Source organism: Microcaecilia unicolor, chromosome 12 (genome assembly GCF_901765095.1).
Source record: "Microcaecilia unicolor chromosome 12, aMicUni1.1, whole genome shotgun sequence".
NCBI lineage: Eukaryota > Metazoa > Chordata > Amphibia > Gymnophiona > Siphonopidae > Microcaecilia > Microcaecilia unicolor.
In genome coordinates, this window is record NC_044042.1 from 91689601 (window position 1) to 91704041 (window position 14441).

At 45.2% G+C, this 14441-nt stretch overlaps 1 protein-coding gene across 1 annotated transcript in view; it reads left to right on the plus strand.

Moving 5' to 3' along the window:
* The window catches only part of LOC115481735 (corticotropin-releasing factor receptor 1), a 59146-nt gene that overhangs the window by 7260 nt on the left and 37445 nt on the right, over positions 1-14441 (plus strand). The gene's annotated exons all lie outside the window — the stretch shown is intronic.

Consider the following 14441-nt stretch of genomic DNA (forward strand, 5'->3'; position numbering starts at 1 on the left):
CTTTGTTCCGTCCCTAATTATAAAGACAATATCTGGCTATTTTGCAATGCATATGGCCCGATATTATCCATATAATAGGTTGCACGTGTCAATGTACAGAATAGTAGCACTTTCGTGGTTAAGTGTACTGGTATATATGCATGTGGCAGAAATTCACCTAGGCGCTATTTTGTAATAGGGTGTGTAAGTGCAAGGAGGGTGTTCACATGGGTGGAGCATGAGAGGGGTAAGGGTGGGGCTGCCACTTACACACACAGCTTACAGAACATAGAGTAAGTTACATGCACCTTTGCCGCGTTTAAGTGCATACAGTTATGGCAGGTCTAAGGCAGGTGTAATTGCGGGCACCTAGATGCCAAGTTACACTAACATAGTAACAGAGTAAACGACGGCAGATAAAGACCTGTACGGTTCATCCAGTCTGCCCAACAAGATAAACTCATTTACATGGTATGTGATACTTTATGTGAATACCCGAGTTTGATTTGTCCTTGCCTTTCTCAGGGCACAGACCGTAGAAGTCTGCCCAGTACTGTTCTTGTACTAAGTTCTGGAGCTAGTATTCTATAAAAGAATAAAGGCACCCAGGTGCTATTACAGAACAGGCTGTCATTCTCACTGCACAACTTCAGGACACTTAAAAGGGGGAACCAGAATGTTTTAAATTTTATGGATAAGAGAGTTTCACATTGACAGTCAATGAATAGGTCTCCATGAGCATCAACCTGATTGTTTTTATTGTTGGATTAAACTCACACCTTTTCAATGGTAGCTAATAAGTACTTCCTTGTCCCCGGAGGGCTTACAGTCTGAGTTTTGTACCTGAGGTAGTAGAAGGTAAAGTGATTGGTGCCCAAGGTCACAAGGAGTGTTAGTAGAATTTGAACGCTGGCTTCCCCACTGGTCTAGTGACTAACCATAATTGTTAAACTGGACTGTAGCTAGAAAATGAAGGCAGCGGCTATAACCAAGTGTCAAACCATCGCAATGATTTTCCAGTCACTTTATCTCTGCTCCATCAGTTCAGATTCCAGTTTGACTACTTATGAATTATATACGGAGCCTTTATCCAAAGCACTGCGCAGTTAATTTAACAAGAACACTGAGCAGAACGAAATAGGAAAAGGGACACAGCTTTTTATCATATCTAAAAGATAACACCTTAAACCAGGGATGTAGGCAGAAGCCCATTTTGGGTGGACTGGGGGGAGGGGAATGCACATTTCCTGTCATCTGTTCACCCCTCCCTCTTTCGGCGTTAAATCCTACATTTTTGGTGGGGATGCCCAAGCCCCACCATCCGAACCAGTCCGCTGCCTGAGCCCCCTACCCAGGGGCGTATCTGCGTGGGGCCACAGGGGCCTGGGCCCCCGCAGATTTCGCCCTGGCCCCCCTCCCCGCCGTCAACCCTCCCCCGCTGCTTACTTTTGCTGGCGGGGTCCGACCCGCAATCTTCATATTTCGGCTTCCTCCGTGGCCATGTGCTTCCAGGAAGTAACGCTGCAGCGCTGATTCGTTGAATCTAGTTCGGTGTCTGACGTCCCAGCACGTCAGACGCCGAACTAGATTCAACGAATCAGCGCTGCAGCGTTACTTCCTGGAAGCACATGGCCACGGAGGAAGCCGAAATATGAAGATTGCGGGTCGGACCCCGCCAGCAAAAGTAAGCAGCGGGGGAGGGTTGACGGCGGGGAGGGGGTGGAGAGAGGCGGCGGCGGCGGCGGCGGGGGGGGGGGGAGGCAAAAATGTGCCCCCCCTCTCTGGCTCTGGCCCCCCCTACCGCCGGATTCCAGATACGCCCCTGCCCCTACCATGTTGCCCGAGCAGCGAAGTTGGCGGCATGCACTCCGGTGCATGCTCAGTTCATACGAGTGTGCATGGGAGAGCTGGCATTGGCGCCTGAAGCACGCCGCAGATTTCTTTGCAACTTAGAGCTTGTGCATCTCCGCCAGTCAGTCCATGGATGCTGAGCCCAAAGTGACTGCATTGAACTACATTCCTGCTTATAATCGAATGAGAAAAACGCCCAAGTTCCGACCTAAATCGGGAGATGGACGTTTATCTCACAAAAACGAATAAAGCGGTATAATCGAAAGCCGATTTTTGGACGTTTTCAACTGCAATCCGTCGCGGATGCGGACAAAGTTGATGGGGGCGTGTCAGAGGTGTGGCGAAGGCGGAACTGGGGCGTGGTTATCTGCCGAACAGAGATGGGCGCATTTCACCGATAATGGGAAAAAAGTATGCGTTTTTAGCTAGAATTTAGGACACTTTTCCTGGACCCTGTTTTTTCACGAATAAGGCCCCAAAAAGTGCCCTAAATGACCAGATGACCACTGGAGGGAATCGGGGATGACCTCCCCTGACTCCCCCAGTGGTCACTAACCCCCTCCCAGCACAAAAAATGAAGTTTCTCAACTTTTTATTTTCACCCTCAAATGTCATACCCAGCTCCCTGACAGCAGTATGCGGGTCACTGGAGGAGTTGTTAGGGGGTGCAGTGGACTTCAGGCAGGTGGACCCAGGCCCATCCCCCCCTACCTGTTACAATTGTGCTGCTTAATGCTTATTAGTCGTCCAACCCCCCCCCCAAACCCACTGTACCCACATGTAGGTGCCCCCCTTCACCCCTTAGGGCTATAGTAATGGTGTAGACTTGTGGGCAGTGGGTTTTGAGGGGGATTTGGGGGGGCTCAACACACAAGGGAAGGGTGCTATGCACCTGGGAGCTCTTTTACCTTTTTGTTTGGTTTTGTAAAAGTGCCCCCTAGGGTGCCCGGTTGATGTCCTGGCATGTGAGGGGGACCAGTGCACTACGAATCCTGGCCCCTCCCACGAACAAATGCCTTGGATTTATTCGTTTTTGAGCTGGGCACTTTCATTTTCTATTATCGCTGAAAAACAAAAACGCCCAGCTCACACATTGTTGAACAAAACATGGGCGTCTATTTTTTCCCAAAATACGGTTCGGTCCGCCCCTTCACGGACCCGTTCTTGGAGATAAACGCCCATGGAGATAGGCGTTTTCGTTCAATTATGCCCCTCATTGTGTCCCTAACACCAAGCAGGGGTACTGGGTCAATATTAGTTCAGAGAGAAGAGTGCCCCCAACAAAAATATGCAGCTAAATGCCCAACTAATCTACCTGACCAGAGTTTGTTCTGGACGATCTAGAAACATATTTGTACAGAACAGTTGGCACTGAATATTGTGCTATCTTACTTTCTTTTTAAAGCTAAGTGGACCCCTTTTTTACCCAGCTAAATTTATGCTGGTAACTGTTTCACTGGCACAACCTTTAGCCTGATAGAAGCAGATATTTTAAGCCAGTAAATCATTTGAATAAAATTAGAGGAGTAAATACTCAGCCAGTGGCTTTATGCCTAGATATTTAATGTGAGGCCATGTATGGGCATCAGTGTGGACAGATGGCACTTATCTGGTCCTTTAATTGGATAGGTAAACCCAAAGATAGGACTGTGTTTTATATGGTCCAATTTGTCTGGTCACCTTATCCAGTTAAGTGCTCAATATTGGCACTATGTTATGTTACTTAATCACATAAAAGTACCAACTTCGCTTTGACTCCACCCCCAGACTGCCCACAGCATAGCCAGTTTCAATTTAGACAATTAGAAGGGGATATTCAAGGGGCGACCTAAGATGGCGGCGTAATAGGTTGCATGGAACAGCAGCTCTGATCCCGACTCGGCAAAATATATTTCCTCGAGGAAGAATGCCACATACTAAAAGAAAGGCGACAACGAAGGTAGTTCCCCCACCTACCTCGACTCCCACGGTGCTTCAGTCGGGTCTTGAGCGCTATTTCGCGCCAATCTCCCAAATAATAGGAGATACGGATCCTATAGCGGGGCTCTCTGGGGAAGTGGAGGCCCTGCTAGGAGAAGAAATATCTCTTTCACCACCAGCAACAGTGAGACCTCCATGCCCGGCGTCAACGACGAGGCCTGATGAACAGCGACACCCTACCGGAAGTGTTTCAGGCGAAGCTGTCAGTGAGGGGCGGGAAGCGTTGGAGAAGACACCGAGAGCACAAGAAACATCATTAGGAATTACGAAGGAGGTAAATCTGGCAATGACTTGGACAATGTTGAACAAAATGGATGGGACATTACAACAAACTTCAGGAGAAGTGAGTACTTTAAAAAAAAAATTTCAAGAGTTCAATTTAAAGGTTGACCAGTTAAAAACGGACATTGCTGAAAAAGTGACTGATTTCCAAAATAAAGTAGATTCTTTTCAAGAGTTCAAAGTCAGTGTGGTTAAAGATAATGCAGACAATCGAAGGAAATTGGATCAAATTGAGAACTTCAATAGAAGATTAAATTTGCGATTATTGAACTTTCCCAAACTCCCAGGGATTAATCCTTATGATTTATTTAAAAGATACCTAAATGAAGTTTTAAAAATGCCCCTGGAAGTGATGCCGCCTGTTAATAAGATATATTACATTCCAAGTCCCAAAGGAGAGAATGGGAAAAAACAGGATGGACTACACACTAATTTAGATCTTGAGAACATTTCAGCAATACTAGAGCGTTCGGTGGATGAAAATGCAGACCGGTCAACTCTGATAGTTTCCTTGATTTTCGAACAGGATGAAACTTTATTTTAAAAATCTTCAAACCTGTTTCGGTGGGATAAAAATACAAATCTTCCCTGATGTTACAAAATCGACCCAACAGAGAAGGAAAGCTTTTCTAGCATTAAAAGCAAGAACGTTGTAGGCGGGATGTTTTTCCTTGCCTATCCGTGCAAATACTTAGTTAGGTTGGGTCAGGTTAAATATACCTTTTTTTCACCAGATAGTCTAAAATCATTTCTAGATTCTAAGCAAATGTAATAGTTAAAGTAAATGGGAGTATTTACACCACCTTATTTCTTTTATATATGCTCATGCAATAATTCTTCCCTAACTCTGTTCGCCCCATGATTTAAAGGAAGCTTAAAATGTATGTTTGTGATAGTATGCTATTACCTTTTTTTCCTTCCTTTTTTTTTTTGCTTTATTGTTTATATGAAGAATTATTGAATTTCTTATTAATCTAACTATTGCTGTATTTCAAAACAAGTTTAATCTTGTTAAAATTGTAAATCAATAAACAAATTGAAATATATAGAAGGGGATATTCAGCGGCACTAACCGCTTAACTGCTAATGAATATCCGCAGATAGCCCCACAAAAACGTCTCCTGCCCAGTTAAATTGCTTGGAATATTGACCCAGAGTTTCTATCAAGTTTTAAAAATATAAGTGCTGGGGTCGATATTCAATATAGACAAGAAAAAGCAACACTGGGCCTTCAAGAAAAATACAATGGCAGTCCTTTATTGTGAAAAAGACCCGACACGGGCCGTGTTTCGGCGCACAAGCGCCTGCCTCAGGGGTCAAAGTGTGTCTTCACAATATATGAGCAGGAATGTTCAGACAGTCTGAGTAAATTGCCAGCCACCAATGAGCGTTTGTTCAATCCTAACAGTGGTGGCTGGCAATAGACTGTCTGAACATTCCTGCTCATATATTGTGAAGACACACTTTGACCCCTGAGGCAGGTGCTTGTGCGCCGAAACACGGCCCGTGTCAGGTCTTTTTCACAATAAAGGACTGCCATTGTCTCTTTCTTGAAGGTCCAGTGTTGCTTTTTCTTGTCTATATTGTATGCTTGTATGCTGTATTACCCTCTCTTTTGTGATTACGGGGTCGATATTCAGCCAGCAGTGCTCAGCATTTTGCTGACTGCCACTGGCAGGCTTCGGCATTGAATTCCCAGGTTTGTGGAGCCAACTAAAGCGTAGACAGTTGTGTGATCTTCTGCACTTAACTGGCTATGAGACATCTCATAAAGATAGGACTGACTTTTAAGTGGTCCTATTTATGCGGTTACCTTGGTTGGTTAAGTGCTGAATATCGGTGGTTAACTGGAATGCCCCCAAAATAGCCAGTTTTGAGATAAGTACTAACCAGGCATTTTTAACAGCACTAGCCGGTTAATCAACCAATTAGCCCTGAACAAGTGATTTAACTGACCACAAGCTGTTTCTGGCCGGTTAAATCGCTTTGAATATTGATCTGGTAGATGTTTATTTTTCAAGTAATTAGAGTTTCTATGTGGTTCCAAAAATTGGTGTTTCACAGGTAATATTGTGGGTAAATTTTTCAGTGAAATCAAATATGTATGCTTGTGCCACTTGTGTTAAGAAGAAGTGGTCTTTTTCAAGTGTTTATCCAATAAACACCTATTGTAATTTTTTTTGCATGAAAGTGTTTTATTGGTTAAAGCTTAAAATCAGAAGCCTTGAATATAAACCCCTCAATGACCTCCCTCCCAACCAAGAACTAACCTGGTCTGTTCCTGTTTACCTTCAGAGATCTCACAGTATCAGAGCCCGCTGGTGCCCAGTTGTTTCTTCAGGGTAGCAACCAATTAAAATTATAGTGGTAATATTCAGCCAGCAACGGTCAGCATTTTTTAAAATGCCAATATTATGCCTATTCAGTGCCAGGCCATGTCTAGGTACTGTCATTTAAACGTCCGGGTATATGCAGGTGGCTGGCACTTAAACGGATAAGTGCTGATATTCAGCACTTAACTGGTTAAGTTAAACTGGTCAAAGATAGGACTTTTATTTCTATGGTCCTATTCGTCTGGTTATCTTAACCAGTTGAGGGCTGAGACTCCACCCCTAGACCGCCCACACAATAGCAAGTTTCGGTTTAGGGCCTGCTCAGTTAACCAGGCAAGATGCTCATTTAACTAGTTAACTGGTTTTGAAGATCGACCCCATAGTGTTTAACTACATGAGGTTTCCCTGTCTATCAGTTGTTTGCCCTACTCCTTAAAAATATGTAAAGAAAAGAAGAAGCTTGAGCTACAACTGGAAAAGGTGTGAGCTAAATCCAATCCCTTCCCTTCCCCTTTGTTGCTTCCATCTTGGGGCTGGTTGGTTTCACTCTCCTTATCCCCTCTAGACATGTGTCTGTCCATGTTCTGCCTTCTTCAATGCTCAGGGCCTTGCGTCCCCCCTTCAGCACTGGTCCTCCAGCTGCTCAAAACTAATTGGTTGATTCACACTCTCATTTCCAAATGATGTGCTTAAGTTGGTCTCAAGAAATCATTTTGAAGCAATGCTGGCTTCCATCTACTTCCTACAAAATCTCATTAATACAGCAGCAGGCACCGAGAAGGCAGGAAGTACATGGAACAGTAGGGTCTTATCTTAATAAACTTAAAGAATGTTTTTTTTCCTGATCTTTTATCCATAAATCAGCAGCTCTGTCAGAAATAAAGATGCTCGTTCCTAGCACTGGCATGTAGTCTCTGGGTCTTATTCCAAGACTCATCACTCTTTTTTCATATCCTGTATAATTCCTAGAGGAGACAATTGTGAAACTCTGTGCAGAGCCTGCAAGCACATTTTCCAAAACAGACCGTTTGTTGGAGTTTCCCTTTGACAATGCAAGGGCTGGTCATGCTGCAGATACATTAGAAAACATGGACTTTCCTCTTCCTTAAACCACATAAGAGAATATCAAAATGAAATTTTGCACACTGTTGGTTGGCTTCACCCCACCCCTCCACCCCTTTTCAATCTCCACTCTTCATTTAACGTGGGTAACTATTTTCTGCCCTTCTGTTTGGCATGGCAGTGGGAGTTCACTAACTGGCAGGTGCTTAGAAGAAAGCAGTCAGATGAATTTCAAAATAAAATCCCAGAGCATTCACCTATCAACCTGTTTGGCCCACGCCCATTTACTCTTGGAAATCCCTTTGTAAATTACCCCCAATAGGCTTATGAAATTTAAGTTGGTTACCATTTAAGGCTATACCGACTGTTTTGAAAAAGGTTCCTTCAGCTGTCAGTGCTGTTTTCATAGGTGTAGTACTGTGAAGCCTGCATGGAGCTGTAATAAAGAACCATTCTTCAATCATCCACACTGTATTTGTGCTTTGCATGTACCTTGTAGGGGGAGGAGGGAGCTGTGCCAACAGCACAGCAGTACCCAAATATATCCCTCTTCATAATGATAGGAGCTGCTCAGTAAGGGAAGTGTTAAAAATGCAAAATATGTACATTCATTTCCAAAAAAAAAGAGTACAATCATTCATTTTATTATTAAAAACTTTTAATTAAAGTATAAACAAATACATCTATGACAATCTACATACCGAAAGTAACCCTTCCCCTCCCCAACCCAGTGACAAATACAGCAAACCATATAAAGAGAAATACACAAGAATAGTCAGGGATCACAGCTCTTAGGCCCCAGTCCGAAACAGATACATATGTACACTCCCCTCCCCACAGTGTTCCACCTTCCCCAAGGGCTCAAGACTCACTAGCGGGATCCCGATGGGTAATAGAAAATGGATTTAGAACCTGACTATGCACTGCAGGAGATACCTTCTGTAGGTACACTTCCCAGATGGATAGAAATCTTTTCTGCCATCGTGGAGATAGGTGAGACTGAAATGATTCCCATAGCATCAAGGAGTGAAGCCTATTCTTCCAATACCAAACAGAGGGTGGGTAATCTAAGTGATTTAGGATACATTTCTTCCCTAAAACACAAGATTTGCTGATAATTTATCCCCGGTTTCTCAAACCCATAGCCTCAATGGAGTAGGGGCGTAGCCAGAACTCGAGGTGGGAGGGAGCCAGAGTCCAAAGTGGGGAGCATATTTTGGGCTGCCGCCCACCCCCCACCATCCTGCCGCTCCCCACCCACTGACATCGCTGTAACATATCTTGGTTGGCGGGGGTCCCCAACCCCTGCCAGCTGAAGCACCGCCACCACAAATACCTTGGTTTTAATGAAATTAAATACAGTTTCACTAAAAGGAGCGCACCGGACCATGAGGGAAAGAGAGAGAGCAGGGCATCAGCGGTGCCGGAGACCAGCGCTGGATGAAGGCTTCAGCTGGCGGGGGTTGGAGGCCCTGCCAGCCAAACCAGGGGCCCAGAGCAATTTGGGGGGGCAGGCCCCCGTGACCCCACATAGCTATGCCAGTGCAATGGAGACTCGGAGGTGATAACCCAAGACAAAGTGTAAATACTGAAACAGTGCTTCCCAAAATGCCATAATTTGACAATCGATACACTGGTAAAGCCCATGAAAAAAAATAATTATGCCCCATCTGGCATTTCTAACAATGAGGAGTATCTGTACAACCCACTAAATAGGCTCTGCTTTGAGAAAAATAAGCCCTATGAATGCTGCGAAAGTGAGATTCCTGCAACTCTGCACTGTGAACAAGCCAAGGGATCACTCGAACAGCATCTGATATACAGGATGCTCAGAGGGACTGTCCCAAATCCCTTTCCCACAACTCCACCATCCTCCAAAAATCCTTTGAGGGCACACATTTAGATAATTTTATTTTTGTTACATTTGTACCCTGCGCTTTCCCACTCATGGCAGGCTCAATGCGGCTTACATGGGGCAATGGAGGGTTAAGTGACTTGCCCAGTCACAAGGAGCTGCCTGTGCCTGAAGTGGGAATCAAACTCAGTTCCTCAGGACCAAAGTCCACCACCCTAACCACTAGGCCACTCCTCCACTGTTGCTTCTATTGGAGATTCTACTTGGAATGTTGCTACTATTGGAGTTTCTAAATGGAATGTTGCTACTATTGAGATTCTGTTGGTACTATTTGAGATTCTACATGGAATGTTGCTATTCCACTAGCAACATTCCATGTAGAAGTCAGCCCTTGCAGATCGGCCGCGCAGGCTTCTGCTTCTGTGAGTCTGACATCCTGCACATCCTGCACGTATGTGCAGGATGTCAGACTCACAGAAACAGAAGCCTGCGCAGCCTTCTACATGGAATGTTGGAATGTTGCTAGTGGAATAGCAACATTCCATGTAGAATCTCCAATAGTAGCAACATTCCATGTAGAATCTCCAATAGTATCTATTTTATTTTTGTTACATTTGTACCCTGCGCTGTCCCACTCATGGCAGGCTCAGTGCGGCTTACGTGGGGCAACGGAGGGTTAAGTGACTTGCCCAGAGTCACAAGGAGCTGCCTGTGCCTGAAGTGGGAATCGAACTCAGTTCCTCAGTTCCCCAGGACCAAAGTCCATCACCCTAACCACTAGGTCACTCCTCCACTCAATTCCCCATAGAACCAGGAGACAGAGGCCTGGCCTGATGCTTTCCCTTCTAAAAATTTTCGCAACTGAACCCCAAACCTAAGAGACAAAATGTGCTGAGGTAAACAGGACTTATAATGTGGTAATTGTAAATAGACAAATCTATCCGCCAAGCTAGAACCAAATTGGGGAAGGTGAGGAATGTCCCATCCTCTTTTATTAGATGTTCCAAGAGAAAAATGCCATATGCTTTCCATTGCTTAAAGATTATATTCTCTATCCCTGGCAAGAACTCTACATTGCCCGCCAAAGGAAGCAAAACACCAAGGGAGCAGCTCCCTCCATAGAGCCCACAAGGGTCAGAATAACAGAATCTGATATATCCAGGAGGGTAACTGTCCCAAATTAGCATGAAGAAAATAATTAAGATGCCAAGGATGGAAGAAGATTCAAGCGAAACATCCGTGAAAGTGTCATAACTCAAAAACTAGCCCCTAAGGTGGTGCAAAAGACAGGCTTGATTTTCAAATCTGGGACTCTCAGATCTCCCTATCTCCAAGAACTAACCATAATTTCACCCCATTTTAGGCTTCTTCACCCCCCAACAAAACCATGCTAGAAGCCATTGCAGGGCTTTGAGATCTTTACTCAACAAGCAAAGCAGCTGAGATTACAACCCATATAGCCAGTGCAGGAAGAGCACCGTACAATACAGATTGCCTTTGTCTCTGTTAGGCAGAGTTAATTTGCTCCAATGATCCAGCTGATCCTGTGTATTACAAAGCAACATTTAATCTATAGAGCAAGCCAGGATCCATAGATAATTGACTCCTAGATAGCGAAAGGGAGCCATTCGCCCAATATAACGGAAAGGAGGGTCCCCAGCCCCGTCTAAGAAATTCGGATCTCGCCAGTGCTTCTGACTTGGTCAGATTGAGTTTAAAACCCAACAAGTCACTGTATTCGCCAAAGCTTTCCAGTAACGCAGGAAGAGAGGAATGAGATGCAGAAAGGAACACTAGCAGCTCATCAGCAAAGGCCACTATTTTAGAATGCCAATTTTCACATCTTGAATCTCGGGATTACCTTAGATTTCCCAAATAAATGGGTCAAGAGTCAAAATGAATGATAATGGTGATGACAGACAGCCTTGGCGTGTGCCCTTACCAGTAACAAAAGGTTCAGACATTATCCCATTGTCACAAATCTGCACCCATGTGTCAGCACCTGTCAACAGGCTTTTTGGCGTCAAAACTGATGAGTAAGGCAGGTGTCCCGTCCCCCCCCCCCAGAGTATACCAATTCCAGAGCCAGTAGTATCCACTGCATGTTTTTAGAAATCATGTGACCATAGATAAAACCCACCTGCGGCTCTGCCACTAATGTAGGCAACACCTTTGCCAGCCAATTGGCTAAGATTTTCGCCAGCAATTTAGACTCATAGGTTAATAAATAGATTGGGCAATAAGACTTTGAGTTTAAATAAAACCACAATCTGTGCCAGCTTTAGTGGTGTTAGGTTGTGGAATATAATTTTGTTTAAAACAGAAGCCAAAAAGGGACCCATCTCTTCCTTCAAGAACTTATAAAATTCACTCCGCAACCCATCTGGCCCCGGTATCTTCCCCAACGGATTCTGCTGAATAGCCCATTCAATTTTCTCAACCTGAAAGGCCCATTAAGCATGGCAGCGTCAGCTTCCAAAAGTTGAGGCAGATCTATGCTTGATAAATAGGTCTCGCTATCCAACGTGGGGTCCTCAGGATAGAGTTAAGCAAAAAAGTTTGCAATATAGCATTAATAGTAAGATCAGTATGCGCCAACTCTTCCCGGGAATCCCTCAGTGCAGCAATCTTGTTCAGGCCTGTACTACGCCATAACAGCTTAGCAAATAAACTACTATTTTTATTAGCAAACCTGAAAAGATTATGAGGCCAATATTCAGACTGCAGGGGTTACATTAGCTAACTCCCGCGGTCAGCGCTAAAACCATATATTCAATGCTGGGCCATTTCCAATGACCAGCATTGAATATCTGGATTATTTTTGACCAGTTTAAAAATAACCGGCTAAGTTGATATACAGACTTAGCCAGTAAAGATATACCAGATTTTCATGTGGCCAAATATGGCCACGAAACTGAGTTTTAACATCGGCACATAGCCGGTTATATCGGCCAATATAACCAGCTATATGCTAGTTGCTAACCAGGGATATTCAGTGGGGATAGCCAGTTATCCCCTGCTGAATATCAGCAGATAGCCAGTTAAGCACTATTTAATATATCAGGAGATATATTTATGATATCCAATGGATTTCTTTGCATTCTGATGGAGAAGCTCATTCAATGTCTGTTGAGTCTCCAGTAATTGAGTCTTAAGTTGCATAGAAGGATGACCCCATATCTCCTACGCAGATGGGTCACCTGGCATTCTAGGCACAGCACCTCTCAATGATACACTTTTTTTCTGAAAACTGGTATAGGAAATAATTTCTCCCTGGAGCACCGCCTTAGCCATCTTCCAGTACAATATAGGGTCATCCAGGTATTTCCTATTACATTCTGTAAATTATTTCCATTTGGAAAGCAAAAACAGTAAGAACTTAGTGTCCTTATATAAGTGTGTGGGAAATCTCCACAACCCACTTTCCACATGCTGAGTGCCCATGGTGAGCTCCAGTTCCACCCACACATGATCCAAAATCATAATTGGCCCAATCAGTACAGCTTCCACTGAGGAGAGGAGACCCCCAGTTAGAAGAAGGTAATCAATCCTGGACATGGTGGTGTGAGTTCTGGAGATATGAGTATAATCCCTTTCCAAGGGATGTAAACTTCTCCACACATCCACCATGTCTAGGGTTGCACATTGTCACGCCTTGAGTGTGAAAAAGTCGCAAGCCCCTGAGTCCTCCCCAAGGATGGGAAGGACAGCCAACAAGCCCGGAGGCCTTCACCAGCCATGACCACCATTCCCCGGTAGTTGAGCTCCCAGGTTCAGGTGGCCTACAGGACTTAAGGAGGCGATGAGTAGGGCAGCGGTGGACGAAGGTGGGCACACCAAGATGAGAAATAGTCAGCGACTGAGGTCCAGCTGTCTTGGAAAGAGACAGCACAGGTCCCAGTCCAGGTGCCAGCAGAGACGGGATCAGGTAGAGAGAACTAAGCAGGTTCAAAATGCAGATGGTGAGCTGGTAGAGGTCCGGGTACAGGCTGGGTCACAGGCAGGTAGCGAGCAGGTCCAGGTCCAAGCAGAGTCAGAGGCAGGTGGCAAGCTGAGCGAGGTCCAGATCCAGACAGGGTCAAAGGCAGGCAGCGAGCAGGTTCAGGTCCAGGTCCAATCAGGGTCAGAGGCAGGCAGTGAGCCGAGCAAGGTCCCGGTCCAGGCAGAGTCAAAGGCAGGCAGCGAACAGGTCATGGTCCAAGCAGGGTCGGAGGCAGGCAGTGAGCAGGACGAGGTCCAGGTCCAGGTAGGGTCAAGCATAGAGTAGAACGAAGAAAACAGTAAGGGAAACCCGCAGAGCCAGGTGCCACTACAACTAGCAGTAACTGAGGCTCCGGGCTGAGTAAGACCTACACAGGTATGGACGAAGGCTTCTGAAATCAGCCCTGACATCACCAGGGTCAATGGAGGTCGAAATTGGGGCAGGGCAGGCATGCATGCGGTGTCGGCACCACACAGAGAGCCGGGCCCTGAAACGGAAGGGAACAAGGGAGGCAATGTGCCCTGTCAGTTGAGAGAGACAGCATGGAATCAGCTGGAGGAACCGCCAGCCCTTTCCGACCCGGCCTGAGATGAGCCTGGGACGCTATGCCGGCACAGTAAGGTGTCTTCGTGACACACATAGCATGTTCAGGGTTTCTAGAACTCCCATCAGGGTTCTAGAAAGCTCTCTCCCAGTTGGGTGAGATCTATCCAGGGTAAGATCTGCAACCTCATTGAAATCCCCACCCAACAAGATGGGGATATCCCCAAATGCATGTAAATGGCGGAGAAGCTGCTGAAAAAGGTATTAGGAACATAAACATTACATAACAACAGGGGTTGATGATCCAGAATCACTGATGCCAGAACAAATATGCCCATTGGGTCTCAAGCTGCCCTCCAAGCTCCAAAGGAGTGCCTCTGTGGAATTAAATTATTACACCTGCCTTTTTCCAAACCGCAAGCAATTCAAAAATGTGGCCTACCCTCCAACGGCTCAGTTTGGCATGTTCAGTTGCACTTAAATGGATCTTTTGCAAAAAGACAATCGATACCTTTTTATCATTAAGAACCTTCAATATTTAATGTCTTTTTACGGGGGAATGGATACCTCCCAT